Source organism: Symphalangus syndactylus, chromosome 7, assembly GCF_028878055.3.
Source record: "Symphalangus syndactylus isolate Jambi chromosome 7, NHGRI_mSymSyn1-v2.1_pri, whole genome shotgun sequence".
Taxonomy (NCBI): domain Eukaryota; kingdom Metazoa; phylum Chordata; class Mammalia; order Primates; family Hylobatidae; genus Symphalangus; species Symphalangus syndactylus.
This window is the reverse complement of record NC_072429.2, coordinates 16,546,704-16,574,472: the sequence shown is the minus strand read 5'-3', so window position 1 is coordinate 16,574,472 and position 27,769 is coordinate 16,546,704. Positions and strand designations below refer to the sequence as shown.

At 46.3% G+C, this 27,769-nt stretch overlaps 1 pseudogene; it reads right to left on the bottom strand.

Annotated features, from left to right (window-relative positions):
- Positions 1-377: 377 nt before the first annotated feature.
- LOC129485710 (keratin, type I cytoskeletal 18-like) lies at positions 378-25,977 on the bottom strand (annotated as a pseudogene).
- Positions 25,978-27,769: the final 1,792 nt, after the last annotated feature.

The following is a 27,769-nucleotide window of genomic DNA, read 5'->3' as shown; positions in this document are numbered from 1 at the left end:
TTCTCCTCTTCTGTTTCCTAAAAGGACGTTTGTCATTGATTTTAGGGTCCACCTGGGGAACCCAGATAAGTGCATCCCAAGATCTTTAACTTAGTTACATCTGCAAACGCGAGTTTTCACATTTTCCAATTCTTACACTCAAATAAGTTCCCATTCACAGGCTTCAAGGGTTAGGGCATGGACATATGTCTTGGGGGCCACCTCCAGCCCACTACAGCCACAGAATCTTTCTCAGCATAGTGCTCAAATTAGTTGATGCACACACACAAAAAGATGATGGCCCATGAAATGCAAGCCTTTTATTTATTTATTTATTTTTGCTCTCTGAACTTTTTATTGGCCTCCTGCTCCCCAAAGTGGACCCTGCTTCTCCTGGCTTAATGTCTCAGAACTTTGGAGTCATCGGTCTCAGACACCACTTGGCCGTCCACTCTCTTGTGGGTGGTGGTCTTTGGGTGGTTTGCATGGAGTTTCTGCTGTCCAGGGCATCACCAAGACTGAATTCCTCACCGTCTTCCAGCAGGCAGTGGTAGGTGGCGATCTCAGCCTCCTGCTTGACCTTGATGTTCAGCAGGGCCTGGTACTCCTGGGCCTGGAGCTGCCCCTCTGCCCGGGTCTATGCCAGCTCTGACTCCAGGTGCAGCAGGATCCCGTTGAGCTTCTCCATCTGCAGGACCTAGCAGGCCTCCACTTCCCTCAGGCTGTTCTACAAGCTGGCCTTCAGATCTCTCATAGAGTCCAGATCGATCTCTAAAGACTGGATTGTATGTCTCGGCTCCATTGAGTGTCACCTCAGCAGCTTCAACCTCGGCAGACTGCGTGGTGACCATTGTGGTGCTCTCCTCAATTTGCTGAGACTAGTACTTGTCCAGCTCCTCTTGGTTCTTCCGAGCCAGCTCCTTATATTGGGCCTGGATGTCTGCCATGATCTTGGCGAGGTTCTGAGATTTGGGGGCATCTACCTCCACAGTCAACCCAGAGCTGGCAATCTGGGCTTGTAGGCCTTTTACTTCCTCTTTGTGGTTTTTCTTCATGAAGAGCAGCTCCTCCTTGAAAGCCTCGATCTCTGTCTCCAGCTGCAGCCGAGTGACATTGGTGTCATCAATGACTTTGTGGAGCCCATGGATGTCGCTCTCCACAGACTGGCGCATGGCCAGCCCTGTCTCATACTTGACTCTAAAGTCATCAGCAGCAAGACGGGCATTGTTGATCTGCAGAACGATGCGGGCATTGTCCACAGTATTTGCGAAGATCTGAGCCCTCAGGTCCTCAATGGTCTTGAAGTAATGGCCCCAGTCTCTGACCTGAGGTCCCTTCTTCTCCATGGGCTCCCAGATTTTGTTCTCCAGCTTCTGGTTCTCAGTCTCCCGGCTCCTCACTCTGTGCAGGTAGGAGGCCAGGCCGTCATTCAGGCTTTGCATGGTCTCCTTCTCATTCTGGATGCCTCCTATTCTCTGCAGACCCCCGGCCATCCCTGCAGCCAGGCCCCCAGACCCCAAGCCACCCTGGAAGTTGGTGGAGTGGGACATAGAGATCCGGAAGCCTGAGCCCCTTGCGCCTGCATAGACACTGGCTGCGCTGCTGACCAGCCAGGTGCCGTAGCTGGGAGGCTGGAGGGAGCCCAGGGACTGGTAGTTGGTGTAGAAGGTGGAGCGAGTTGTGAAGCTTGTGCTGTCTGGGAAGGAGAGCGAGAGGACAGCACGCAGGCTTTGCCAACCTAACCTTTTATAATCTCGAGACTAGATCAACCCGAGTGATTTCATCAAACTATAAACTTCTATGGAGTGCCAGTTATGGAAAATCCTCAATATCTCAACTGTGCAAGGGGCCATTGAGTGAAAACTAAAAGACAGAATGTATCAGAAAGGGCCTAACACGATGTCTGGCACATGGTGGCACTCAGTCAGTATTCTGAATACTGGCTCTTCTAGGCACCTTGCTGGGTCCCATAAGACAGTCTCTGCCCTAAAGAAGAAGCAGCTAGCCACACCACTGGTGGGAACGTAACCTCAGGAGATCCTAAAGGGAAGCAGCCCCAGGGAAGTTTTCTTTGTAGAGAGAACATTCCTCCCACTTGAAATCACTTATTTAACATCTGTCTTCCCCAATTCTTTCATTTATTCACAAATATTTTTTAGCTGGATCAGTTATGTGCCAAGCTCAAGAAATGAAATGTTAAACCAATGTCCCATGGGACATGGCCTACTGAAGGGGACAGGATTGTAAAGATATTCAACCAAAATCAAGATATAACTACAAACTCTAATGGGAAGAAGGAATGCTACCAAAGAGAAGCAAGGCTCTACTGCAGATTAGAGGTCAGGAAGCCCCTTTGAGGAAGAAACACTTAAGCTGAAAGATGATAGGATTTGGCCAAGCAGTGAACTAGAAGAAGACACCCTGAGACCTCAGTGAGGTAGAAACTATGTTTGCGTTCACTTCTGACCCCCCAGGAACTAACCTAGTGCCTAGCACGTAAACGAAGCTCAATAAATAGGTGTTAGGTTGCATTTAATTGAAGTGTGGTTATCTAACCCCCACTTTACAGATGGAAACAGCAAGGCAGGGCACCTAAGCTTGCATTTGACAGGCATGGATTTCTGTGGACGAGGAGAGCTTGGCATTTCCCAGGTTGCTGTGGTTGTCCACACCATCCTTCCTGCCTCCCTCAGGCCCCTCCCTACTTGGCTGAGGCTCCCTGAAGGAGGTATGTGCCAAACCAGGGGGAAAGAGGGGAGGAACGGGGGGGAGTTGAGGAGGGAGGCCTCATTTCAACCTGGCACAAGGTAAACTATTTATGGCAAGAACCAGATGAGCAGGGGGCTTGGATGCTGAAAAGTCATGGAGGAAAAACACCCAATTCCCAGCCAGAGCATCAAAGAACTGTTCCACTGGGACATCTCTCCCCTGCCATACACTGGACTCCAGGGCTGCCCTGACAGGACTCAACAGACCCCTTTCCTATGTTGTCTTCTCCCTGCCAGCCTTATTCTGCTCCCTGGACGTGTCCTGGATGATTCTCACACATCGTCTAGGCTCTGCTCAGCTGCCATGTCTAGCAAGAAGCCACATGCTCCTCTCCTTGTTAGGTTAGGTGTCCCTGCCCTGCTCCTCTCATAGCCTGCAGTCGCTGCCCTTGAGATGTGCTGTGAGGTCATTTTCCAATGGTGAATTCATTACAAGCAGAGATCATAGCCTGTTCTCTGTTGTGTGAACCCAGCACCAGCACCTGAGCCTGGATACATAGGTACCTCATGAGAATTCATTGAATGGGCAAGTGAAGAAAAAAAAATAAGTGAATGACACTATCAATCAATCACAACTTTTTTTTTCCGTAAACAGGTTGCATGTAAATGTCAGAACCACCATTCATCCCCAGGCCTGCTTTGTACCAAAGATTGTCAGCACGCCTGTCCTGCAGGGGTATGTGATCTGCCAGAGGGTCAAGAGGGTGAGGGTGAAGAGAGATACACCAGGACAGCCTCCAGATGAGAATTTATTCTTTTGCCATCGTTGAGCTGCTGCTACTACATACCAGGTGCTGTGCTAATGCATGGCCTCTGCCTTCAAGGAGTTTGCAGTTTAACCAGGTCAGAGAGGACACATTGATGAGTGCTGGCCAGAGGGGGTGCAGGACACAGAAAGGAGGTGGGATGGTGGGCACAGAAGGAGTAGGTAAGCCCAGACCAAGGCTGGCTTTGGATAGAAATTGTCCCACAGCTCAGAAGCATGACCAGCTCTAAATGCCAGGGACTGTGGGTACACATCATAGCATATAGAAGATGTCTCCCTGCCCCAAGGCTGCAGCATCAAATCCTGCCTAAATACATCTCTCTCTCTCTCTCTCACACACACACACACACACACACACACGATGGAATCCTGGCGGATACTTTAGCCTCAGCTTTCCCCAATTCCCTGGGACTCCTCTTCCCTCCCACTCCTGGCACCTTATTCTTCAGCCAGGCTGAGCCGCCAGGAGATAGTTGAGGACAAGAGCCCAAAGAAGGACTCTCAGAAGCAGACCTTTCCTTCCATACCCCTACAGTCCCTCTAACCCACCGTCCTGCAGGTCTTTCAGAGCTTTCTAGGCCACAACTGCAAAGAGAGTCTGGGCCTGCACCCTCTGCATTCGGGCTGAGGTCTCATGGCGCATGAGTATCCAGAGCTCAACCAAACCCTCCTCGTGGACAGAGTTGGTGCCAGGCTTGGCTGAGGTCCTTGGCTTGGCTTCCTTGGCTCCTGTAGGTGGAAGGCCCCTGAGCAATTGTGGTTCCTTCTGGGTATCTCAGCCAACCCGGAACTTCAGCCACAGCACCAGCACCCACAGGTAGCAATTGTGAAAAAGTATGGCCCTGTGACGTCACACCCTAACAATAGTGCTGAGCAATTACCCACACAAGACTCAGGCTGGGACCGGAGCAAACCTGCACTGCAGCACTGTGTGCCAAGGAGCGTGGTGGCTGGTGACCACCAGAAGACCCCCATCCCACTGGGAGGCGCAGCTCCCACCATGGCCTAGGGGCCGCAGGCTTCCACAGAGAACGTTGGATGTGGAGCCCGAGCTCATCTGCAGGTGGAGGGTGTTGGGGCAGCATCCTGCCCACAGGGTTGGCTATGAAAATTCCTGCAGCATGAAACATGGTCTTCCAAGACAAGCCTTTCCCATTGGAATCTCCTGTGCACAAGCATGCTTGCCCATGGTATTCACAGAAGAGTGGCAGTATAATGCAGTGTTAGGTGCCCAGGCTTGAGAGAAGACCAGGCTCAAAGTCTAGCTTTTTCTTTTAACTAGGTAACCTTGCATCTGTCTTTTACATTTGCGCACCTCACTGTGCTGATCTGTTAAAGAGGGATAATGACAACCCAGCCGTGATGCCTCCATGAGTTCCTTCCCTGTCCCCCTTGCAAACCAGGTATTGCCATTAAGATAACACAACATTAAATCAGCCTGAGATGAGTTTTGAAGGGGCAATTCTGCTGGTTCTTATTGCAGATATTCAAAGGTGTGAGTCATGAGTCACAATAATGTGAGTATCTCTTGAAAGATAGTGAGCACTCACCATAGTCCAGGAAATGTGCTTGGTACATTACAGAATCTCAGTTCATTCTCATAATGACCCTATGAATACTATTATTAATCCAATTTTACAGATTAAAAAAGCAGAGATCAGAGAGGATGTGATTTTTCCCCATGGTGGCAGAGGCTGCCAGCTGTCCCTCAATATATGATCTTCCCTATTCCTTAGTGCTAGACTCTCTGATTCTTATCTGGACACATGGCCAACCAGAGTAATGACCTTTCCTAAGGTGCTCCCTTGCAGCCACATGTGGTCATGTGATTAAGGCTGGCCAATGGGGTTTGGGTTGAGGTGATGTATACGGTTCCAGGAAGTGTCCTTAAAAGGAGCTAGGAGGGGAAGATTTCCCCTTTCTTGCTCCTTCTTTCTGCCTGCTAGAATGTGAGCATAAGGGCTGGATTTTCAGCAGCTATCGTGCTCTCTGAGGTGCAAGATCTTTGGGAAGATCTATGCAGGGCAGAGCTCAGGTTCCCGGCAATAAGGACTGCCATATCGGTCATGGACTGCTGCCTTTCAGACATTTATTTCTATCTTATTTAGTCACTATTATTTGGGTCCTTTTTTAATTTGCGCGTTACCTCAATCCCAACTGATATTCCAAAATCACGTGGCAAATAAGGGGCAAGGTTGGTATTTAAACCCTGCCTCTCTCATCCCAAAGGATCCTTAAATGTCTGTCTCTGTAATGTGCACATGTATTTGGATGAGCTGGGGGTTCAGCTTTGAGGGTTTTAGCACCAGTCCATCATTTGACACTTCATGTGACTTGTATGCAGAAGCCACATGAGGATCCACCTTCTCTCCCACCTCTGGATCTCTGGTGACCGCAGCTCAGCCCTGGGCCCCCCTACTGGCCCAAGGAAGACCCACACATCTTGGATCACTCACCTCAGGCCAGGGAGGCTTTCAAGGACTGGCGGGAGGTGATGGTGAGGAGCGACCAGCCTGTTAGTCTTAATATAGTCCTAAGAAAAGTTGCTCAGAGGCCTTCTTTCAAAAATAGAAGCATTTGATTGAGTCCTGGCTTCTGGGGGTATATAGATAGTCTCATTCTTATTATATCACTTGGATTGATTTGCAGATTAATACCAGTTTTGAAAAAACTGCCAGCCTGTAGTACTAGACACAGGAGACAGAGATATCATATACCAATGTCCACAGCCTGTGCTTCTGCCTTCCCGGTGGATTCTGCTCTGTTGTGGGTGGCAGTGGGAGGCCAGGACTGGACGAGGAAGGCCTACAGCTCACCCTGGCATCTTACTTTCCTAACAAGAGCTCGCTGTGGCCAGGAAGTGTGCATTCACTTGTTGAATCTTCTCCACAACCCTGGGAGTTTGCACGGTTATTACCCCCCACTTAAAAGAATAGGAAAATTGAGCTTCAGAGAGGTTCGCTAGCTTGCAAGTATGCAACAGAGCCAAGATTCGAGCAGAAGCGTGTCTCAACGCTGTGACCAGTAAGGGTTTTGTGTACACCTGGGTGAGGTGGGGGTGGGCTGGGCATCTGGGGTGTTGAGTGCTTTCAGGGAGGAGACACTGTGTCTGGGGATGGATTGGGGAGAGGGGATGGTAAGAGCACATGTGAGATGGGAATCCACTCATTCAGTTATTCCTGAGCACCTGCTATGTCCAGGCACCATGGATCTAAAAATAAAACACAGCACCTTTCTTCAAATAGGGCAGCAGGAACAGACACAGGTGCTATAGGACTCTTTGTACACACTGTGATGCTCACAGGAGACCCATCCGCTGCAGTTTTCAGAGACCTCCTGGTGCCTCTGGGGCCTAATCCTATGCCACGTCTGTGATGTCTCCAATTTGCTTTACATACTGCATGGAGGATCTTTTTGAAGCATTGCTTTCTGGATAATATCTGAACTCCCTTAGTACCCACCAGGGACAAGTCTGTGGGTGCCTCTTCTGCATCACTGGTCACACTTCCCACCCGGCTCCTCTCTGTGTCCCCTTTTCCTCTGGGTTCCAGCCAGGTAGGGCCCTGGGAAGGCACTTGAACAAGCATCCTTACTTTCTACTACTGTGCCCTCGGACACACAGTGCCCTCCCTGGAATGCCCTTCCCATGTCCAGCTGACCTGGCAGTGGGAAGTGACCACCTCATGAAGCCTTCTCTGATCTCCTGCCCATAACACCAATGCCCCTATGGCACACACCAGTTACATGAGTCTTCTCCAGTGCCAGCTCTCTGCCTTCTCAGCAACTGCACACTTTCTGTTCTCTCTGCCTGGGATGTTTTTCCCTGGGGACACCACACTTTGATTTTTCAGGTTCCAGCTTCCTGTGCAAGAGAGACTCTCCCTGACCACCCTATTTAAAATGGAGGCTCCTTTTCTTTCTTCTTGATCTCTGTGCACTGCTTGGTTTTCTCATAATACCAGCACAATTGCAATAATTTTGTGGAGGTCTTTGTGTACTTCATCTTTCTGCCTCCCTGCACTTTCCACTGCATTGAGGAAGGAGACCTTGCTGATGATGCTCCTAATTGTATTTCTGGCCTTTGAAAAATAGTGCTTAATAAATATTCATTGAAGAGATGGTGACTACGTGGGTGTAGACGTATGAAAGAACTCAGTTAATATATGTAGATTACACTCTATGTAAATGACATTTTAATAAAAAGTAGCTACTAAATGTATCGGCTATTTGAAAGAACAGCTGGAGCATGAATTTGCCCATGAGCCTTATTCTTCGTATTTTTGTCACTGGTGTTTAACAGAGTCTGACCCAACATTTCCTCCATTCTAAGATGCTCGTGTTCCCATGATGTAAAGTGGGAGAAATCCGAGCACATTATGCTAATGTGCTCTTCCTTTATACTTCCTCTCTGGAAGTCACCATTAAACCAATGGTGCATCTTCAAATAGGTGACATATCTTACAGTATTGAATGTAAAAAACAGTGTTTATGGAAATCACTCACTTAAATGTTGAATTAACTGGACTTGAAAAGGGATCAACTCTTAAGGGAGCTTGAAAAGGAGGTTTAGGGGTTTCCACCCTACTTCCATCGCCTGTTTAAGGGAACAGCCCTTTGAAAGAGCTACAGAGAGCACACTAGTGAAGGCCTTGGGATTGGATCATCCGTGGCTGGACCCTGGTTTGGCACTTGGCAGCTGTGTGACCTTGAGCAGATTGCTCAGCCTCTCTGAACCTTAGTTCCTCATGAAAGAGGGAGCATCATCCATACCTTGCAGAGCCCTGGTAAGGATTAAGTGAGATAAAGCTGGGGAAGTCCTTAGCTTTGCAGCTGGTGTGCAGCAATCCCTTAATGAAGAGTGGCTATTATTAGTAGAATTTTGCTCTAGCCCGGCCCCTGCCCTGGGACCTTGGCGCTCACAATCAGCCCACTGTAAGTGCCACATAATGGTGTGTGTGTGTGTGTGAGAAGGGACCAGGGTACAGGGGAGGAGGAGGAGGTACTGCCCTGGGGCCTTGCACCCTCGAATTATCTTCCTCCCAGCCCAGCCAAGCGGTTTCCTTCCCTCTGCTAATCTTCAGTCCTCTGAGAACCCAGCTCTAAGCCCCAGGGGTGCTGGGAACAAAAGGGCACAGTCAACACTCATTTCAGCTGATGTCAGAACCTTGTCCCTCCAACGTCCCTGGGCTTCAGAAGCCAGGAGAGGATTTCAGCCTCAAAATTGGAGCCTGCCCATCCTGTAGTCTCAGCTCTAACGAGTGCCCACCTGCCGTCCCTCTCTGAGTATCCTGAAATGCCTGGAATCCTGAGCCAGCCAATGTTGTTTTCACCTCTGAGCCTTTGCACTTGCCATCCTCACCCCCTGACACTCCCTGCATATTCCACTTCCAGCCCTGGGCCCTGAAATGGGATCTCCTTCTTGCCTCTATTTTACAGGTGAGCCAACTGAGTCCCAGAGAAGTTTGGCAACCTGCGCTAGTGACACGGTGGCATCTCACTTCCAAGGGCATTAGGTGATCACCCACATCATTCACCAAAATAGTAGTCAAGATGTCTGCAGAGCCCCTGGACGCCAAGCTTCATGTTCACTCTCTCATTAAGTGTCATGATGCTATGAAGTCAGTGTTGTTCTCTCCACTTTACAGATGAGGACACTGATGTGTTCAGTCACTTGCCTGACGGCACATATTGGCTAGCATAGGTAGTCCTGCATCTCTAGTCCCTCGGGACTCAAGCCAGTGCCCTAAACCACCTCATTCTACTGATTTCTGGGGATTGGCATCCTGAAATTGGGACATGCTATTTTGTAGTAAAACAAAAGATTCAGGACCTCAGGAGGAGCCCCAGAGAAGGTGGGCTTCCCTGACCAGGCCAGACAAGTAGTACTTCTTTTTCCTCAATTCCTCCAAGATCCTTGTTTTCTACAGGATATAGTAAGGTTTTAGCCCTGGGGGACCAAATACCTTGGTCACTTTGCAGTGGAAGTGCAGTTTTGTTTTGCTTATATATATATATATATATATATATATATATATATATACACACATATATATATATAATATACATATATAATATATACATATATAATATACACATATATAATATATACATATATAATATACACATATAATATATATATGTGTATAATATACACATATAATATATATATGTGTATAATATACACATATAATATATATACATATATAATATACACATATATAATATATATACATATATAATATATGTACACATACACATATATGTGTATATATATTATATACTTTATATATATAAAATATATAATATATATAATATATATATAATATATATTATATACTTTATATATATAAAATATATAATATATATAATATATATATAATATATATAAAATATATATATAATATATATAAAATATATATATAATATATATATACACATACATATATGTGTATATATATATTATATACTTTATATATATATATATATATATATATATTTATATTATACTTTAAGCTTGGAACCAGCCCAAATGTCCAACAATGATAGACTGGATTAAGAAAATGTGGCACATATACACCATGGAATACTATACAGCCATAAAAGATGGTGAGTTCATGTCCTTTGTAGGGACATGGATGAAGCTGGAAACCATCATTCTCAGCAAACTATCGCAAGGACAAAAAACCAAACACCGAATGTTCTCACTCATAGGTGGGAATTGAACAATGAGAACACTTGGACACAGGAAGGGGAACATCACACACTGGGGCCTGTTTTTTGTTTTTTGTTTTTTTTGAGATGGCGTCTTGCTCTATCGCCCAGGCTGGAGTGCAATGGCATGATCTTGGCTCACTGCAACCTCCGCCTCCCGGGTTCAAGCGATTCTCCTGCCTCAGCCTCCCGAGTAGCTGGGATTACAGGCACCTGCCACCATGCCTGGCTAATTTTTGTATTTTTAGTAGAGACAGGGTTTCACCATGCTGGTCAGGCTGGTCTTGAACTCCTGACTTTAGGTGATCCACCCGCCTCGGTGGCTCAAGCCTGTAATCCCAGAAGTGCATTTCTTAAGAGTACCAACTCCAAAGACAGCCGCCCAGGTTCAGATCTCAGCAACTCTACTTTCCAGCTTTGAGTCTTTGTGTGAGTGACTTAACCTCTCTGTGCCTCAACTCCTTTGTCTGTAAAATGGGGATAATAATAGTATCATTGTTGGGATATTAAATGAAAGAGTAAACAATCAAAAAATGTTAGGTTGGAGGCTGGGTTACGTTTTGTTTTTCCTGATATGGAGCCAGGCATTCATAAGGATTCTTGCTTTTTTCAGGAGGTGGGTGCTGCAGCCAGGCAGCTGGAAACGGGGATATGGAAACAGTCCCAGGGCTGAGTGGGGACAGCCAATTTCAGCAAGTGCCCCTGCTCAGCAGGGGAACTGCTGCTTGAGATTTGGAGGCTACCTGCTCAGGCCTGTCTGCCAGTCCAGTGAGTGGGCCCCTCTGGGCCAGGCACCTATTTTCATTATCAAGGCCACATTCCTGGGATTCCTTGGTGACTAGGCACTCATTACAAGAGAATCAAATTGCCAAAGGAAACTACTCATTTGAGGCCGAGACCTGGATTTTTCATTTTTATAATTGGCCCTTGGGTCTGCACGTCCTGGGTATACTGGCGGAAGGGAGCTGTTGGACAAAGTATCTCTACGGGGCCCCAGTCACCCCTGGGGGAGGGCGGGACTGGCCCCCTGCCAGATCTGCTGGGCCCATGCAGAAGGCCCTCCAGAGGTCATGTTGTCCAGCCCCCACCACTCGGCCTGACTCATCAGCACCTAGGCCAGAAGGACAGATGCTTACCTGAGAGCTGACAAATCTTTGTAGAAGGAGCCAAAGACTTGGAAATCCCCTCTGTGTCCTCCCAACCAGCTATCTCTCCAGCCCAGCAGTTCTCAACTGAGAGTGAATTTCCCTCCAGGGGACATTTGGCAATGTCTAGAGAAATTTTTGATTGTCACAACTGGGTGTTTAGAAAAGGGAAGGTGCTACTTGCATCTAGTGGGTAGAAGCCAAGGATGCTGTTGCTAGGGACTGAATGCTTGTGTTCCCCCGAAATTCCTGTGTTGAAAACCTAACCCCTCATGTGATGGTATTAGGAGGTGGGGTCTTCGGAAGGTGATTAGGTCATGACGGGGAGCCCTCATAATTGGGACTAGTACCGTTATAAGAAGGGGCCACAGTGTTCTCTTTCGCTCTCCACCGTGTATGGATACAAAGAGAAGTCAGTAGTTTGCAACCCCAAAGAGGGCCCTCGTGGGAACCTGACCATGCTGGCAACCTGATCTCAGACCTCTAGCCTCCAGAACTGGGAGAAATACATTTCTGTTGTTTAGAAGCCACCAGCTATGTGGTGTTTTTGTATTGCAGCCGAATGGACTAAGACAGATGCTAAACATCTTACAAGGCACAGGGCAGCTCCTCATAATGAAGAATGATCTGGCTGCAAGTGTCAGTAGTGCTGAGGCTGAGAAGCCGGGGGCTGGCCTCGATCCCCTGCCCTGCATAGAGTGCCCACGCTTTCCCAGTTAGAGTTCATGGAAATGTAAAAGGGGAGGATAGGCTGCTCAGGTGCATCCTTTAAGAAGACAAGAAGTGTGGCCCAGTGCAGGTGGGAATAAAGGCCAAAAGACACACCTTTTTACCAGATGGACAGCAAGGGGGACATAACCGGGGATTTGGAATCCTGCAGACCTGGGTCTGCACCTGGGCTCCATTCCTCAGATGTGGATCCCTGGGCAGGTCACTTCATCGGTCTGAGCCTTATTTGTGAAATAAGAGGATCCATCCCCCTTGCAGTGAGGGATGTACATCTACCTCATGGGGTAGGTATAAGAATTAGCAGGGATGATACCTGTAGTACCTCTAGCGTATGCCTGGCATGCAGAAGGTTCTCCACACATGAGTCTCCACCTTCCTCCCCCTACGAGAACATGCCTGTCTGTACCTTCCTTCTCCCTGGCCTCCTAAGATCCATTCTCTGCCCCAGCCAGATGAAGCCTTGCTGCCCCATTCTCTCCTTTGTGCCCTTGGCCTCCCTCCTCTCTTCTCCAAATCCTCCCAGCACCAGGGCCTCTCTCCCTCTAGAGCATCCATGCAGCCCCCACCCCCTGGCCATTCTCCTAACCCAGCACAGATGCCCACCTGGCTCACACGCTGGATCCCGTGGGTTGCTCCTGGCTTTAGGAGGCATGAGGGTGTATCGGGGAGTATGTGGTGTGTGCAGTATGTGGTGGGTTTGAGTGGCATGTACATACAAGTTTGCACACGTACTGGGCATGCTTGCGTGTGAACATGTGTTTATGTGTCTTGTGTGGATGCATGTGGCCTGGGACTGCTTCCTTTTCCTTTTGTTTTCTCCCAGTCACTGCAGGACACTTTGCAATATGCTGGGTTCATTAGCTGAGAAGGGCCCTTGGGGAAAACTGGAGAGATTAATGTCTCCAGATTTTCCAAACAGTCTCATCATTCCCTCCCTCTGTGAAGGATGCCAGAAAGAAACCCATTATCATAGACTTTCCCCAGCCCATCCATCCTCCTTTTCTGAGCACTGACTCTGGCCAAGCCCTGTCTTAGACACCAGGATAGACAGAGGAACCACACACGACCGCTGCTGAGGGTCATGGTGGAGTGGGGCGCTCTCCGGTCAGCCAGGCCACACCCGGAGAGTGCGACCTGCTTTTCAAAGTTGAAATACACCTTAACGATTGGTGTACAGCCCCTACTCTGGGCCCCAAATCCAGCAGGGACACCGCTCCAAGGCTGTGCCTGGCCTCCTTCCATTGGGTCTGATTGTTTGGTGCTTCTGCCATACCAGTTGTTAAATACTTTTAATAAGACTCTCTGGAGACAGATGCATGATCATTCTGGAATTCACTAAGAGCTCCAACCGGAGGTGTCAAGAAGATGGAGCCACTAACTCTGCCTGCAGGTTGTCAAAAAAATCTTCAGAAAGAAAAAGATTCGCCTCTGCAATCATGAAACCTGAGAGAGGGTCTGCACAGAGATAAAAGGGACAGGTTAACCAGGCACAGGGAAGAAGAAGCGCAAAGGCAGGGAGGAGCGGGGCAGAATCTTTGGCAGAAGGTGACATGTTCCCAAGAGTGTGGGATATGGGGATAACTAGAAAGGCAGTCAGAAAACTAAGCTGGAAAAGGCCTTGAATGCCAAATTCAGGCACAGCAGCTACCTCAGCCTTCCCCAGGATTGTGGAGGACCGTGTCAGTACCATGCTGTAACCCAGGTCTAGGACTGGCTATATAGTTCATGGGACCCAGTGCAAACTAAAACTCTGGAGTCCCTTTTAAAAAAAAATTATTAGGAATTTCAAGACAGCAACAGCAGAGCATCAAACTAGGGACAGGGTTCTTGTAAACACAGGCCCCCATGTGACTGCACAAGTTGTGTGCGCATGAAGCAGTTGCCACCAGGACCACTGGTCTGAACAGATGTTCTGTCTGGGATTTGGAAGGTAGCCTGAGACCACCAGGCCAGGGTGAGGAAGCAGGAAATGCCTCTGCAGAATTCCCCATGGCCTTCCCGGAGATCACCTGCTTCCCTTGGTAAGGTATCCAGTTACCACTCCAAAGGTTCTGTTTTCAGAGCGTTCATTCATCAGCTGGATTAGTGCAGCACTTTTTGCTAATGCCTTGCCCGCCCAGCTGACCCTGCCACTGCTTCTGGCAAGTACAGGCTCTGACCAATGGCCCGTGGCATGGGAACCGGCCTGGAGCCCGCCCAGGCTCCATCTCATACAGGGCCCAGCTGGTGAGTGAAGAGGGCTTTAGTGGCCACCTCGCCAGGAGCCAACAAGCCCAGTGCTTCTGGGAAAGTCACTGTGTCATGTTGCTAATTCCCCTTTCCCAGAGAGGAGATAAGCCGCCAGATGGAGGTAGAAATGAACAGAGGCCTAACTGTCCTTTTGATGCAAATTGAGGCCTAAATCAAAGGCTCCTCTTCTTGGGGTTAATAGAATCATTTGGTTAAAAGTTTAGAAGCATTTCGCCACAACCTCTGTCCTCAGCAACCTGCCCTCAGTATTTGCATATGTTTTGAATGAAAATTGTCAGGACCATGCAAACTAGACAGCTAAATGTGTCTTATCAGATGGCCGTGGGGGGATCTTGGGGGAACAGGAGAGAAACACAGGTCAGACTGAGGCTCTTGTGTGGCTCTGGACCTCAGTGATAGCATCTGCACTGGCCCAGGCTGATAAGCAGCTTTCTCCATTTCACCTGCACCTCTGTGACTAACAAGCCACCTGCAGAAACTCGGAGAATTGGTGGTACCTGGAGAAAGACAAAGGACTCTTTATGTCCCTCCAGATCCCAGGGAGTTCAAGCATGAGGAGAAGGGTGAGGGTGCTGCTGCCCCTAAAAAGAGTTTCCCTCAGTTGATCCATTACCCCATTAATCATTAAGCACTGCATTCAGTCATTTCTTCCTTCAATATTTCAACTGTCTTTACCAATAATACCTATCTTTAGGGAAAAAAATCTGAAAGTAAATACAATCTTTATTTTCTTGTTTATCACATCGTATGCATCACAAAACATCTTTGTAGGAAAAATAATTACAACAGAGGTTTGCGAAGTGAAAAAAAAATGACTCTGAAGCTCCCCTAATTCCATTGCCCAGAGGGTTACCACCATTAACTTTTGGGGCTGTAAGATCTTCCAGACTCACTCCGTGCATTCATAACATGGAACTCTGTTTTACTGTCAAGCACATTGCTTTCTGGGTTTTTTTTTTTTTTTTTTTTTTGAGATGGAGTCTCACTGTGTTGCTAGGTCAGAGTGCAGTGGTGCAATCTCAGCTCACTGCAACCTCCGCCTCCCAGGTTCAACTGATTTTCCTCCCTCAGCTTCCCGAGTAGCTGGGATTACAGGCATGCGCTACCACACCTGGCTAATTTTTGTATTTTTAGTAGAGATGGTGTTTCACCATGTTGGCCAGGATGGTCATGATCTCTTGACCTTGGGATCTACCCACCTCAGCCTCCCTAAGTGCTGAGATTACAGGTGTGAGCCACTGCACCCGGGCAACTGGTTTCCTTTTACTGCCACTTTCACTAACCATGGTATTTCTCCATGGGCAGCATTCTTGGCATTTGGGTGTGTAGGACTGTCCCTCACATAGTGAGCTCTTGCTCATGAATTGCCAGTGTCACATTCAGATTCTTATGGCAACCAGAAGCTCCCCTGCTCCCAACATTTCTGGACTCACCCTGGGCTGGGGAGGTTAGCTCAGACCAAATATCTCCTTTCTGCCAGGTGCTCTGCTAGGCCCAGGTCATGCTGAGCTGAGCAAGATGTAGTTGAAAACCAAATAAGTCATGTGTTCCAGCTTGCTGGGGTTTTGTGAAGAAAGCAGCCACCCCTCCAGTCATATAGTTTGCAGGTTGGGATTTGCATTTTGACTTCCAAAGACCCTTGAACAACTTAGCATTGCCCACCGCCCTTCAGAGCTTATTTCTTCTTCCTGCCTGCCTATAGGTTCCAAGCTCATTATAACTAGCCTAAATTGCTTTTGGAAAGGGAAAACACAGTAAACTTATTTTTTACAAAATTTGTTTATGAGATATTAACATGCCCAGTACTTGGGCAAGCACTGTGTGAGAGGTAATAGATATGGGAGAAAAATCTTCAAATCTACTTACAAAACAAGGACAATCCATTTTCATTTCAAACTACTTAATATATTCAAGGGTTAGAGAATAAGGACAAGAAAGCCTATGTATGTTTTAGAGGATGATTCTTGTGTCATGGAATTGTTCACAGCAGGCTTCCTGAGATGGTTGATAATGTGATTCAGAGAAGCTTCCACCTACCCCAGGACTATGAGGTGTGCACATCTCCTGTAATAGAAATGATAGTGATGCCATAAATGACACCATTACACTTATCATTAACTTAGTTTCTCTTGTATGTGGGGGCTTCTACACATCCTGATGGCAACGATAACGGCGATGACTTGAAGTAATGAGCTTAAGTGAGACATTGTGTGCCTAACATACAGTAAGCACGCAGCAATGGAGAGTTTCAGTGTTTATCTCACTTCTTTCTCATAGTAGCCCTTGCAGTAGGTGTTATCTTTCCCGTTTTGTCTGCTAGAGACCAGAGTTCAGTGAGATTCAAACACTGCCATAGATCACAACAGCTACTAGATGGAGGAGCTGGGATTTGAACCTTCCTCCCCTAAGAGCCAGGGTGAAGCAGGTTAGAGCTTTGCTGGAGTTGCTTGGCTAAATTAGGGGGTACACCAACCTAGCTTTTCTTCTTAATGTTCAAGTTTCTTTGATGGGTTCATTTCTATGGACTTTCCTCAATACTTCCAGAGACTGACTTGCTTTTGTTTGCCATTTCTCACCCCTTTGCTTTGGTTTGAGTGGAAAATCCTCAGCATTGGATCTTTTGCTGTTCAGCTTTAATTCTACCCTAAATTAAAGGCCTCTTAACTTTCACTTGAGTTTTCTCAAGCTCTTCCTGTTTCTGTCTAGACCAAAGCCTAGTTTGTAGCCTGATGTAGCCTGAATATTGAAATCTATCCCCTTGGGTATACCCAGTTACTAAATTTATTTAAATGTTTTTGAACATTAGTTTTAGAGAAGGAAAAGCCAGAGTTTGCTTTGGACCAAAGACTCCTCACTTACTGGGACTGTCACAATCTTCAAAAGCCTTCATTTATCTCTACAGCATAATTCATAAATCCTTCCTACTTTTCAGAAGAAGGCACATTGAGGCGTTATGGCGGCCCCCACACTGCCTTTGACCCATATGGTCTTTTAAATATATTTAATGAATTGTCATAATTCAAAAATCAAGGGGTTTCACATAACAAAAGAGATTTCCTGCTTCTGCTTGAAAAGGATCTAGACATATCTAGAAGATCTGGAAAGACTAGGCTCCCTATAGATAACCATGTAGTCCCTACCATGAGCCCTTGGTGTTATATCTAAAAAGTTATCACCAAACTCAATGTCATCTAGATTTTCTTCTATGTTATTTTCTAGGAGTTTTATTGTTTTGCATTTTACATTTAGGTTTATGATCAAGGTTAATTTTTGTGAAGAGTATAAAGTTTGCATCTAGATTATTATTATTTTACATGCGAATATCCACTTTTCTAGCACCATTTGTTGACAAGGCTATCTTTTCTCCCTTGTAGTACCTGTGATCCTTTGCCAAAGACCAGTTGACTATATTTGTGTGAGTTTATTTCTGTGATCCCCTTTTCAGTTCCGTTGATCTATTTGTCTGTGCTTTCACCAATGCCACAATGTTATGATCCTTTTCCAGTAAGTCTTGAAGTTGGATAGTGTTAATTCTCTGAATTTGCTCTTCTCCTTTAATATTGTGTTGGCTATTCTGGGCCTTTTGCTCCTCCATATAAACTTTAAAGTCAGTTTGCTGATACCTGCAAAATAACTTGCTGATTTTTTTTTTTTTAAGACAGAATTTTGCTCTTGTCACCCAGGCTGTAGTGCAATGGCGCAATCCCGGCTCACTGCAACCTCTGCCTCCTGGGTTCAAGCAATTCTCCTTCCTCAGCCTCCCGAGTAGCTGAGATTACAGATGCCCACCACCACGCCCAGGTATCTTTGTATTTTTTTTTTAGTAGCGATGGGGTTTCACCATATTGGCGAGGCTGGTCTCGAACTCCTGACCTCAGGTGATCCACCTGCTTCGGCCTCCCAAAGTGCTGGGATTACAGGCATGAGCCACCATTCCTGGCCAACTTGCTGAAATTTTGTTTGGAATTGCATTGAATCTATAGATCAAGTTGGAAATAACTGGTATTTTGACAATATTGAGATGCTCTTTCTATGAACATAGAATATCTCTCTATTTACTCAATGTGTTTTTCCCTGAAGAACCATGAATTCAAATTAAAACAGATTCAAACGGAGCTGATCAGGTGCATATGAATGGGAAGTGGGGAGAAGAGATGTCCAAGCCCAGCTGATTAAAACTCTGTCCTTGACCAAACTTTGGACAGCCTCCTCTGTGCCCTCTTTTAAACCAGGCCTCATCCTTAGGCCTTGTCTTTGGCCTTCCTGGTCCAACTGTAGCAAAAATCCTGCTAAGTCAGTTTTCCTAGAATCTCCACATGCTTGCTATTTGGACACCTTCACTATCTTTTCAAATTTCTCATTCCCCATCTTTGATGTTTAAGTCTTTGGCCTGCCTTCAGCAGAAATTCTGTTAAGTTGGTTTAGCAAGAATCCCCTATCCCTGATGTCTCCTCTTAGTAATTTTCCATTCAATGACCCCCTCACTCTAGAAATTGGCTAGAAATCTCTGTCTTTGCTGTATTTAGGTCTTCCTCACCATGTTAATATGTCAGAATAATTTTCTTCTCTAATACAGCTCACCAGGACGCTGACGCATCTCTAAGGAATCCTAGGGTACCAGCAACACTGTGCGAAAATCTCTGGGTGCTTCCGGCTCTGAGAATCCAAGGGTTTTGGTAGGGAGCCAGGGATGAGATGACTTCATGGCACTTAGAACTTCTGTACACAGAGGTACATTGCTATCTTTTTCTCTCGGGAATTCTACCTGTGGAGTTGGAAGCATTATTATTATTACTATTTTTTTTTTTTTTTGAGACAGAGTCTCTCTCTGTCGCCAGGCCAGAGGGCAGTAGTGTGATCTCAGCTCATGTAACCTCTGCCTCCTGGGTTCAAGTGACTCTCCTGCCTTAGCTTCCGGAGTAGCTGGGACTACAGGCACACGCCACCATGCCCAGCTAATTTTTGTATTTTTAGTAGAGACGGGGTTTCACCATGTTGAAAGCACTAGTTTTGTTGTTGTTGTTGTTCTTGTTGAGACACAGTCTTGCTCTGTCGTCCAGACTGGAGTGCCGTGGTGTGATCTCAGCTCACTGCAACCTCCGCCCCCTGGGTTCAAGCGATTCTCCTGCCTCAGCCTCCCAAGTAGCTGGGACTACAGGCATGTGCCACCAGGCCTGGCTAGTTTTTGTATTTTTAGTAAAGATGGGGTTTCGCCATGTTGGCCAAGCTGGTCTTGAACTCCTGACCTCAGGTGATCTGCCCACCTCAGCCTTTTAAAGTGCTGGGATTACAGGTGTGAGCCACCGTGCCCAGCCTGGAGGCACTACTTTTTTATAGATTATAGTTTTACTATTGTAATTGCGATCAACATTATTCTCATTTTTTGAAGTGAGGACACTGAGATTCAAAAGAACATAACTTGCCCAAGGTCATGCAAAGAGGAAGTGGCAGAACCAACACCAGAACTCAGGACTATTACTTAAATTCACATACCATAACCTTTGAGACCCAACCTTGCATCTGGATAAATATAGCATTGATCTTTTTAAACTTGCTGTTGCTATTTAAAAACATTGCTTTCTCTTAAACACTGATATTTTATGGATTAGAATTACAAGGTCCCCCAAATTGTGGAAATTAAAATACAAGCAATTTCAAAAAATAGGTTGGGGATGTTTCTGGCATTTTAAAAAGACAAATATTCAAGCTGATAGATATCCCAAGTACACTGATTTGTCCTTTACAAATTATATGAATGTATTAGATTATCACATGTACTCCAACAAAAAAGAAAATAGGTTGGATACAGATTACTCCTGGCTCCCCCAAGAAATATTCATTCATTTCCCTTTGCTCCTTAAAGTTCTTCAATGGAAAGTTGTGATAAGCACTGGATTAAATCAAGTCCATTTTGCAGATGAAAAAAACCGAGGCTCAGAGGTACTGTTTTCATTAAGCATTGTTACATCCATTTAGCTGAGAGACAGCCTTTAAAAAAAATCAGAAGCACATATTATTTCTTGGTTTATATTGAATTTAAATCCTCTTTCTAAGTCAATAATTTCTTTTGACATTTCACATGCAAGCACTGATAAATTCTGAGAGTGAAGACTGCCTGCTCTCATAGAGCTTACATTCCAGAGGCTTAAGTGAGTTCCAGATTAGGAAAGGTCTTTGGGCAAAATAAACGTTTGCTCAACACTCCCTATTACTTCATATTCTATACTGTACAGCAGTTATTTTCAGAATGTTGTTCTAGGACCTCTGGGGGCACCAAGACCTTTGCAGAGGATCTGCAGGATCAATGTTATGTTGATAATAATAAGACTTTTTTGCTCTACTGACATTTGCACTAATAGGACAAAAGCAATGAAAGGTAAAACTGCCAAGGCTTAGCAGGAATCAAGGTGGTGGCACCAAACTGCACTAGTGATCACTGTATTCTTCACCATTCACCCGAATGGGAAAAAAGCTAGTTTCACTCTAGAATGCCCTTGACGAAGCAGAGTTCATGTGTTTTTAATATTCTGTGTAATGAAACAGGAAGTGTGCAAAAAGCACTCGCGCTGCATATGAAGCTTCACTGCGTACTTGGCTTGGCTGCAGGCAAAGAACATTTGCCACAACTTGAGATGCGAGCTGAACTTTCTACTTCTTTCAGCAGAACATCATTTTTACTTTGAAAGAACAACTGGCAGATGACGATGGTTTTTCAGTCTTGAGTATTCCAGACATATTCTTGAAAATGAAACAAATTTGTCAACTCAAGAAAACCTGACAGAATTTGTTGCATTGACAAAATTAGAGCTTTTATGCAATATATATATAGAATTTTGGAAAATGTGTTTCTGCCACTGTGAGCTTGTACTTAAAGTCTCCTGATGACATTAGGGGTATTCTTAACTATTTAAAAAAATATATTATACAAGGCAATGTTTCAAAATAACTCAGTGCAGCACCACTTATATTTTCTCCTATACTGCAACCAAAGCAACATATTACAATAGATTGAATGCAGATGCCAATGAGAATCCAGCTACCCTCTGGTAATCCAGATGTTTAAAAAGATTTGCAAAATGTATTGTTTTGTTTGGGAAAAATCAAGTTATCTTTCATAAAACACTGTCTTAACATGTATCGTGTTTATGATTTTTCTATATAGTAACTACGGATTCGTATAATTCACTTAATAACTCTTTGAGAGCCTCAATAATTTCTAAGAATGTAAAGGGGTCCTGAAAACAAAATATTTGAGAACCACTGCCAACGGTAAAGAAGGGAGGCTTGCATTGCTCTGGTACTGCCCAGCTGTGCCCAGACCCTTTCAGGATTGTAAATGCCTGTCTCTCCGGGCTTAGGCTGTGATGGGGGCACCTGAAGTCTCCTTTGCATAGAGTCCTGGCCAAAAACAGATGGCAGACTCAGAAGAGTTCATTCAGGAAAATCTAATGGCCTACGTACTAAAGTCTGGACCAGGCTTAAGGACAGACACCAAGAAAGGTAAGAAGGCACCCAGGTTGTTAATTGTGTGATGCCATTGCTACCCCCAGGGCCTGAATCGGCAAAGGAGGGAGTGATCACCTGAACCGAGCCAGGTCTGTAGCTGTAGAACAGACCTGCAGTGCCACAACTGTGGCCTTGAATGGTGAAGCACCACTACTATCAACCTGTAGCCTAGAAAATCCTCGAATAATAAATGCACCAAACTCTCTCTCCTCTGGCCCTTCAAGCTCCTTTTGGTGCCACCAGTTGGCTGGACCCAGCCAGAAGCCAGAGGGAAAGGATCCTGATAGTGCAGTCCAAGGAAGCCGGCCTCCTGGGGCTTGAGCAGGATGGGGAAGCAGAGAGAATGTTGTGGACTGAATGGTGTCCCCCCAGATTCATGGGTTGAAGCCCTAACCTCCAATGTGATGGTATTTGGAGGGGAGGCCTTTGGATGATAACTGGGTTTAGTTGAGGTCATGAGGCGGGGATTAGTGCCCTAATGAGAAGAGACACTAGTGCGCGCTCTCTCTGTCATATGAGGGCACCATGAGAAGACACCATGAGCCAGGAACCTGATCATGCTGGCACCCTGATCTCAGACTTCCAGCCTCCAGAAATGTGAGAAGATGAATGGCTGTTGTTTAAGCCACCCAGTCTATGGTATTTTGTTCTGGCAGCTGAGATGGCTAATACATATGGTAAAAATGGGGGCAAGGGACCCACAGAGAACACCTAGCACAGAAGTGAGGTGGTTTACTATAACCTTGAACCACCAACTGGGGTCACAGCAGGTGATGCCTCACAGCTGGGCTGAATGGATCTTGACGGTCAAGGGCCACTGTCCCCAGCTCCATGCACCCTCAGTAACTGCCTCTAGGGAAATGGCTGGCTAGAGGATTCCAAATGATCATGACAATGGCAACAACAACACCCGGCATTTGTAGATCACTTACTCTTTAATCTTATCTCATTATCTCACTTACTCTTCACCACAGTCCTATAAAGCAGGAATAATTTTTAGCCCTGTTTTACTATGAGGACACTGAGGCTCAGTGAGGCTGAAACACCACCTTAAGTCAGGAGCCAGATTTCCAACCAAGGCCATCTGGTTCCACACTCCTTGCTTTTCTACTGTCTACTACCATGACAGCTTCTTTAGCCTTCTTAGTGAGAGGACTGAGTCTAGTCTTCCAAGTAGGGGTTATATATTTAATTCCATGAACCAAAAGACTCTAGTGTCAAGAATTGTGAAGGATCTAAGATTTTACCCTGCTTTCATGCTAATAATTTTATCTACTTCAGTCTCACGGACGCTGTCAGAAGATACAAGACTCCTGGGTCAGAGACAAAAGACAATTATTCAAAGCACAGCAAGTAGCGTGAGTTCATATTTATGTCAGTTTCCCCTGCCCCAATTCCCACAGAATGAAGTGAAAAGGGCCAGGTGACTTTGCACTTATAGGTGACAGGAGAGGATACCAAGATGAGAGAAACCAAATATTTTATACTGAGCAGTAAGCCTATCTGACCTTTACCCTAGAGGGAGACATTCTGGATAGTAAACAAATCTACACTTTGCTCTGGAGAAAGACACTATCTGTCTCTGTCTTCCAAGGCTGCTCCTTACATAAACATCCTTGTAAAGACAAAGGCAGCCAGCTGGTAAGAGACACAGGAGACCCATGGGGAATTGTCTCCTAGTGCTCAGAATTCCCCAGACTTGCACACATCACCTAACTGGATATGTCACCTTGTCGAAGTCCAGGACAACGAAGGTCCTGGGAGCACCTTAGAGCAGGGAGTACAGTGGCCTCTTATTCCAGCAGACACCAGGCATGTGGTAGGCACTGCACAATCAGCCTCTCCTAACCACCAGAAGTCAATAGCCCTGCAGGCCCTAAGACTTGAGTATCAGGACCTGGCAGTGATGAGGGTGGGGAGTCAGGGGAAGATGATAGGGAAAGGATTATAAAACAAAAGTGAAAGGTAAAATGAAATGCAAAAATCAAAGTGATGTCACCTGTCTTCCTTAATTTGCTCATTTGCCAGATGGGAATAATCCCTACCTCCTAAGGCTGGGTGAGGATTTCCTAAGGTCAAGCATGTAAAATGCTTAGCATGGCTCCTGTAACTATGACAGCTCCACTAATGCAAACTATATGACAAGTGAGGAACATTAGATGACAGTCATGCTTCGATTTAAGTAAATTTAATTTTAAAAATATAAACTTCCTAGAGGAAGTTTTCTTTGTTCCTGCGGCTGTTGGTCTAACAAGTTAATTCCTTTGGTGGATTTCCAATAAGATCTAATTTGCAAAAAAATGCATTTGACACCAAATATTTCATAATCCATCTAAATACATACCCTGGGCCAATTTGTGTTGCTGTAGAACCACCTGTCCTTACTTCATGCTATTCGTTGGAGTATAACAGTGCATCTCAAACAAGAATCACCCCCTGGGGCTTGTTAAGACAGATTCTGATTTACTAGGTGTGGGATGATGCCTGAGATTCTGCACTTCTATGAGCTCCCAAGTGATGCCACTGGTTCAGGAAGCATACCTTGAGTAGCAAGAGATGAAAACAGAGTAGCACTATCTTATACGGAAGTTAGGCTTCCCTAGAACATAAAAAGCCAAGGGAGGAGAGGCAGGCTTTTGCCAGCCACTCTGTGGTTGTCATTAGTGCCTGCCTTTGGGTGGGTGCTTTCTTCTTTAGCCCATGCTCCAGCCCCGTCGACTCTTACCTACTGTACAATCTGCACTACCTCATGGCCCCATGTGTCCTCCACCCCACCAGCCAACCCCTGTTCAATTACCCAGAAGAGGCCGGAGGGAGGAGTTTTCCATCAACTGTTCCCCTCTCCTCTCAGGGCCAAGGGGAGGCTGGGCCACCCGCCTCTGTTTACTGTAAACACAAGGAGCTGCTGTTCAGGCTTCCACTAACCCTCTCTCCACCGCCCAGGGCTTCTGTTGGCCCAAAGCTCCTGGAGGCCACCTTCAGCCTCCCTCTCTCCCTAAAGCCCTCGTCTAGGGCTGACCCTGGAGGCTGCCCCAGATCCTCAGAAGGGGAGCTGCAGAGATCTTAGGATGGATCTGCTGTATCTGAACTGACACAAGTTTTCTTGTGCCCCCTACATATTGGAGACATCCCTTCCTCCTGCTCTCCCTCCCTCCTGTTCACTTGACTTCTTCTACCTTTCTGTAGTAGTCAACACTCTTATTTACAAGTGACAGATATACTGCACAAACTAGCATTAGAAGGAAATATAAAAGAATAAAACAGGCCGGGTGTGGTGGCTCACGCCTGTAAACCCAGCACTTTGGGAGGCAGAGGCGGGCGGATCATGAGGTCAGGAGATCGAGACCATCCTGGCTAACACAGTAAAACCCCGTCTCTACTAAAAATACAAAAAATTAGCCGGGCATGGTGGCGGGCGCCTGTAGTCCCAGCTACTCGGGAGGCTGAGGCAGGAGAATGGCGTGAACTTGCAGGGAGCCGAGATTGTGCCACTGCACTCCAACCTGGGTGACAGAGCGAGACTCTGTCTCAAAAAAAAAAAAAAAAAAAAAAAAAAAAGAATAAAACAAAAAACTAGTGGCTTACAAAACCAAGAAGGGGCTTCAGGTTCAGCTAGATCCAGGGGTTCAAATGATATGGTCAATTCTTGCTTTCTCCATCCCGCTGTGCTGTAATCATCGTCTCCTACCAGATTGCATCCAAGAGTCTTCAGCTCTAATTTTATATTCTCTCAGCCTAGTTAACCTGTTAAAAAAAACAGGTTCTACCTGAACCAAATGAAACTGTGATGTCCACACACACTTTCTCTTTCCTTCGATCCCTCTTTCCACCTCTTATTCCAATGTAAATAAGGTAAGGTTGCTATCTTTTGTCCTCAAAGATCTTACAGTCTAATGGGGAAGGCATAGTGTATATACCAATAGCTACAACATTCTATTATCAGGACCATGGAAAAAAGTATGTGCAGATTCTACAAACTTCTATTGGGTTCCTGGTACATGCCAGTTCTACACTACTCACTTCCACTTCTGTAACCTGAGCTGACCCACAAGTGTCTGCAGTGCCCATAGCAGGAGGAGCTGCCAGGGTGCAGCTCATGACAGGGGAATCTCCACCAGGCCATTTCGGCTCACTGAAGCAGTGTCCCAAGCAGGGAGCAAGGAGAACTGGGAAACCCTAGGCACCTCCAGTGGCTCTGCCTTTCCATCCAAGCATGTCCCAGCAGGGAGATAAGGGGCAGTGCAAGGGGAAGGGAAGGGAGAGGGGGCAATAGGCATACATTGTGAGCAGAGCTGGGCCTAAAAAGAGATGGGCCAGGACTCACGCTGCACTGCACCCACGCAATATAAAACTCCTAAACTCATGAGTGTCTTTCATGTGGACACCAAGGATGGCTCCAGAGAGGTTCACAACCACCCTGAGATTGTATGCAACAGGTCATGTGAGCGTGGAGGGTTCAGTTTTTGGGGAGATGGTTGCTAGCTTCCATCACATTCTCAAAGACATTCACTATACCTTCATGACAGACCCAGAATCTGACAGTAACGCTCCAACGCTGCTGCCAACCCAGTCCAAGCCACCTCCCCTTGTAGCTGTCCTACCTTTTCACCTTATCTCCAGGCCTCATCTCATCCCTATCTCACTCTAAACTCCTCATGCTAGCCTGGTTTCAAACCTAGTTCTGCCTACTAGCTGTGTGATCTCTCTCTCTAAGCCTCAGTTTCCTCATTTGTAAAATGGCCTGGTAATAATAACACAATCTTGAGAGCAAAGGCCTCATTAAATGGTGCCTATGGTACCTTCCTTCTCTCACCCTCCTGCCAGTCCCATCACAGAGCTAATAACTTTTATCAGGTGTAGTTTATGTCATAGTTCACGTTCTTCTCTTACAGGGATGCTGAAAGGATTTGAGATGATGCTTTCATTAAAGCAACCAGTGCAACACTTGGCAAGAGACAGTGCAAAGTCACAGGAAATTTTTTACCTCCTGACTTCATCTCTTACCCCTTTATCTGATTCCTGCCCTGCAAACTGGGTTTCTGAGTCTTCTAGCCCAAAAGGGCCCAGGGAGGTTTCCTCCCACCACCCAAGGCGTCCTTCCCCACCCCATCTCCTGACTGACATTGGGACACTGAGACCCCAGTAGTTAGGGGCCCATTGGACCCCTCTCTGGCCGAGCCAGGTCTCTGACTGACACCAGCATTTCCAAGAAAACCAGTTCACGGGGCTCCATGTAGGAAAAGCAAGCCCTTTCAGGAGCTAGCACTTAGGCAGGATTTCCATTTTTTTTCCCCCAAATCTTGATGATCTTACATTGAAAACATGTATCACCTTGCTAGTTTCTGGCAGCAGTGCCCAGGCACAGAGATATGGGAACTAGAGCTGCTGGGTCCTTACACTCTCAGCTGAGGGAAGCCTCTGCCCTTCCCACACCCTGCTCTGCAGGGCAGCACCCCCAGCGCTTACCCACCAGGGAACTGGGCCTGTTCAGTGCTCTCTGAGCAGCTGTCCCAGATGCCCCCAGAAGGCCAGGAATGGGTGGGCTGAGGTCTGAGGGCCAATTCTCAGAGACAGAGCAAACCCTGCCTGATTCTAGAGGGAGTTGCAGCTCAAACCCCTTGGAGACAGAAGAGGGAAAGAGAATTAAAGTGTAGCAAGGGTGTCGATGGACCAGGTCCTTTGGGAACATTATCTTATTTAAGCCACATAGCGGCCTTGGGATAAAGATCATTATAGCCAATTTGCACAGAAAAAGCAAAAAACAAGACTCTGTAAAGTTATCTTATTCCAAGATCACACCGCCGAAGGTGGCAGAGTCAGGGTTTGACCTAATTCTGCTCACTACTTTCTGGCTGTGCAACCTTGGGTAACATCCTTCCTCTCTCTGGGCTTCAGCTTCTATATCTACGCAATGT